We start from the raw sequence: 4857 nt of genomic DNA on the forward strand, positions 1-4857 counted from the left end.
ATCTCCTCCAAATCACATGCGAGCAAAAGACATTAAAACAAAATACTAAATATAACAACGCTGAAAAGTACAAAAAAATACTCCATAATACCACTTTGTATCAGAGAACTTGGCTTAAAGCACTAAAATGTTATGTAATTATTCTGTGGCCATACAGACCCTCTAGCTTTACGCCTTTTCTCACAGATAGCTGGTGTGTCCTTTTCACACAGGGACTCTCTCACAATCCTTTTCTCAGAGTACATAAAGAAAACCCAACTTTCACCCTATGCCAGGTTTCTGATGCAAGAGTCCCACATACAGGTTCCCACACCACAACTGCTTGTCCAAAAATCTCACCTACATCTCTCCTGGGACTGACAGAAAATCCAGACTACCTCTTGCAACTTCTCCCTCTTAACCCAGCAGCCTCCCACCATTCCCTCAGTCCCTGAGCCCCAATCCATGTAAAAGCAATTGTAAGATGACAGACACATGTAGAGCCAGATGGAAACAAACTCTTCATCAGAGTTCTTCTCCCCACCTGAGCCACTCACTGGCTGTAATCATCCTCTGATCAGCCTCCGCTGGGAGACCACAAGGTGATTGGCCACACAGACCATGGTCAATGTTTCTTGGTGGTACAGCTGAAACTGCTTCTCTCCCATGGAGGAAGATAAATTCATCACAAGCCCTTATGGTTTGTAACACCTTCTTCCCCCTTCTCCCCCTCTCTAGAAATGTTGCCCTCTGTGCAGATGCAGCCTCACAGGATGCTCTGTTCCACCACACCAATAACAATCAGGAGTGAGATTCATGTTCCTGGAACTCTTAGAAGCTGCATACATGACTATAAGCTTTTACACCCTCAGCCCAAAATGAAGCCACAGCTTCTTCAATACAGGCTTCTTGCTGTAATATCACAAAGGCAAAACAGGGGCTTTTATCACTGCCACGGAGACAAGAATGTTATTGTATTTGGGTTTCTGTCAGGGCCACTTGGATGATCCATTCCATGTGATGGAGAAATCCATCCAATCCAATGACACCATCACCCACCGATCAGTGAAGAAAGAGAGACCTCACTCAGTCACCTGCCAGGCCACCCTTTGCTTTCAGCCATTTAGGTGGCAAATTATAGAAAAAACTGAAAGAATATGGGAGAACCATTATAAATAATAATATTTGGGCTACTTCTCTGAAGTTGGAAGTCACAGGGAAAAATCTCAGAGCTAGTGTGTCTACAGTGACCTGAATCTTATTTCCCTGTCATTCACTCCAGAGAGGGTGACAAGTAATGTCATTGGCATCAATGGAATAACAGTGGGACATGGCTAAGAGGCTCACCCTTCTCATCCAAACAGACCCTACACCATTGCTCCTTGGCTCCCTGCTGACCAGAGCTCTGCATTCTTGTCTGCAGCATATCGTAGGGGCTCATTTTCCCCAGCATAAACAGTAAGCAAACCCACCAGTAGATCAAAATGACAGTTTTGTATGTTATCAGCTGCAAAGACAGTGGAAACTCAGGACAACCATATCTGTAATAAAAGAGGGACATCAGTGATATGAATATCTTTGCTTTTAATTTGATAGCATAAATGTGCTATGCAATAAGCTGAAAATACTATGAGAGCTCCCAACTTGAATCTCCTCCAAGTGAAGTATTTTTAGTGGAATGTGTTCAGCTTGCTTGTTAAAGATTTAAACCTAAGCAATAATTGCAGTTACTCTTCTGTCTGATTTAAGTAGGCAACATTTATTAATGTACAGTGATTAAGTCAACTATTCCAAAGCAAGCCACAAAGACTTAAAGCCATGAGGAAAAAGGATGATATCCCAGCTGAAGTAACCCTGTGATCTGATCCATGATAAACAGCTTATTAAGGTGGAGTGGAGGAAAGAGAGCTGCAGGTTATGAAGGGGAATTTGATTTATCCCTCTAAAGGCAAAGTGATAACTGACTGATTAGAGCAAATTCTTGTCATAGATTTTATAGGCTCAGTTATGTCATGCAGGTCTCTGAACAGCTTAGAGTAAGTCCATGATAGCTGGATTCAGATTGGGAAAGAGATTCATCCATGATCAAACCCTTGATCCATATTGTTATGCTGTGTTCACACCTAAATCAGAGTTTAATATCCTGCATATTCATTCTTTAAAATATCCTGGTTGAGCAGCAAAGTTTTCCTGCCCTGTTTTGCAAGTCTACAAGTGTGTAAAAGCTCTTTAGTAACAGATAAACCAGGATATAATCACCCTGCGTGCCAAGGGTGAGAGAAGTTGCTTTTGATGATGATATTCTGAACACTTGAATACCCAGTGATTTTTGCTCAATTCTTTTACGCTGAATAAAATAAGTCTACAAATAGACATACCTGCTTCAGCTGTTTGTGCAAAACACTTCATTAAATAGAAGCACTTTTTTCCAGAAGAAGCCTGGTACGTATCTAATGGGTAAAAGGATAAATAGCTATAATCTTTAAATACACAAGACTACACAGAGTGGGTGTTTCATAGCTGCACAAAGCCCATAATTGGACTTCTGCCCTAGGGGTAAGTTTTCCTGCAGTGTAAGTGCTTCCAGATGCCATACAGGGGTCATGTGCCTTCTCAGGAAAGCAGAACTTTACATTCAGTTAATTGTTATCCCCAGCTGTTGGTTTGGTTTTTATTTTTTCATTGAGGCTAGTTTTCCAACAGTCATTCAAGCAAATGTGCTCATTTCCCAGTTCCCCCGCAATTCCCCACCACAGTGTAACAAAGTGCAAATTTTGCATGGCTACATTCCAAACTCCATGGTGTTAAAACCATAGCAGCAATGGAAAAGCATGTAGCCTCAATAATCACAACGTAGGACCTGAACTAGAGGTGACTCAGTGGTAGTCGAACAGATGCTATATGAAAATAGAACGGTTTCTATGCACGGAGTGGTTAACCCATGGAGTTAGTACTCACACATGGAAGTTTTCATGGCTTCCTAAGCAGCAAAAATTACTCAGTCTGAATTACATGGATGACCTCAATTCAGTTCACTGTGTTTGGGTGTCCATCTCAGAACACAGTGACTATGAACAACAAGTCCCTTCTCCTGTAAGTCCTTTAGACTTCATCTTTGGTGCAAATCACATGAAAAAAAGGCAAAGGCCATGTCCATCCAGTATTTGGATCTCTTCAGCTTAGTAGCAAAATATTCACTGATTTGGGACAGCTCAACAGTGGCTAATGACAGAGAGGAAAGTTCAGACCACAGCAAGCTGCAAAACAAACTAAAAGAGTTGCAAGGAAGACAGCTGACATAATAAAAGGGCAACATAAAGGGGTTCCTTTATCTTCCTCGAAGTATTAATGAGAAACTCTTGTGTGTGCATTTGCAATGCCAGTCCCTTGTTACCAAGCACTAGCTACCACTTGCTTGGGTTACAAGACCTGTTGGAAGAAGAACAGCATGGGGGAGTTCACAGTTTGGGCTGCAACACAACTGACCATTAAACACTCAAGAACAAAGTTTAGGGGAAGGATTTTACACCAACTTACTCAATTTTACCAATAATAGCTCTGGAAGAGGCAGCTTCAAGCCACTGTAATTGTGCTTTTCAGACCATCCTTCAATACAGATACCTACCAAAATAGTCCTTACCACTCCCTCTTCTCTCAGAAAACAACCCAGCTTTTTAAGTCAAAAGAAGATCACTTAATCTTTGTAATAAGAAGAGGTTTGGCATTTACAGCAACCCACTCCTAATCTCTTTGGTGTCTATTCTCTGGATTCCCCCAACAGGGAAACCAACATTATTCTGTAGGCTTCCTGTTGAAATTTGTCACTCCCTGATGACAAAACACAAATTTATGCCATAATCTTAAAAGTCTGGAGCTAGATATTTGGAGCTCAGTCAGTGCCTGGGCCTCATAAAGTTGTATTTTCCCCAGAAAAGTTCACTAAATTCTTGGAAGATTGGAAAACTACTTTTGGGGGTTGTTTTTGGGTTTGTTTTTTTTTAACATTAGTTCATAAACAAAAACCAGAGGGGAAGTACATCATCATCAAAGTATTCCTTGTCTGATCATGCCTCTCCTAAGCTCTTTTCAGACCAGAAAGCAAACAGTTTGTGCCAAGCCTTCTACTCTTTGTGAGCTTGTGCCAAGGCTAGGACTTGGATCTTCTGATTTGTTAGCACAGGTAATTCCCACTCACATCCCCCCTTGCAAGAGGAGGGCAAGGAAACCAGTTGCTACACTGAACTTTCAGGAAACATTGCCAAGAAGCACATCCCTGTGCTCCACCCTGTGCTGAAACTTCACCAGTTCAGACAATTTCTTACTCCTGTTGTTGCAATTAATCTTCAGAGGTTACATACATACAATCTTATGCATATGAGGGACTGATCCAAATTATTAGCCTAGAAACTCTGTCCTTGCTGCAATTCTACAGTTGTTCCTCCTCCCTGGATGAAATCCTGACCCCTTCCCCACAGCATGGTGGTGCTTGCTCACTCAAAATTAAAGGACAATTATCTCTAACAAAGAGAGAGGTGATCACATCTCCTTCCTTAACTGGGACACTGGAAATTAAAAAGTCCTCCCCTCACCCAGTGCTGCTCCTGAAAGATCCTGCAGAAAATCGGCCACAGTTTTACCTGTAACCAAAAAGCCAAACGTTTCAAAGGAAAAAGCCAGGGTCAGCATCATCTCTGCCAGCTAGAACATGATATGCCTGGATGAGGAGTTCGGGGGGGCAGGTGGGGATCAGCCTCTCTGGGGATCTGTGCTTGGCTTCTCTTCATGCAATGCCTGCCTCCAAGCACAAACTCCCACCCAGCCCCACTGTCGCTCCCCGCCCCCCCCCCCCCCCCCAAATCAGTACTGTTTCATACTCAC

The 4857-nt window shown here is 42.4% G+C and overlaps 1 protein-coding gene across 6 annotated transcripts in view; it reads right to left on the reverse strand.

Moving 5' to 3' along the window:
- LOC308066952 (deubiquitinase DESI2-like) overlaps window positions 1-4857 on the reverse strand; it is an 84057-nt gene that overhangs the window by 55515 nt on the left and 23685 nt on the right. The window lies entirely within an intron of this gene.

This window comes from Falco punctatus (assembly GCF_963210335.1).
Source record: "Falco punctatus genome assembly, chromosome: 7".
Classification (NCBI taxonomy): domain Eukaryota; kingdom Metazoa; phylum Chordata; class Aves; order Falconiformes; family Falconidae; genus Falco; species Falco punctatus.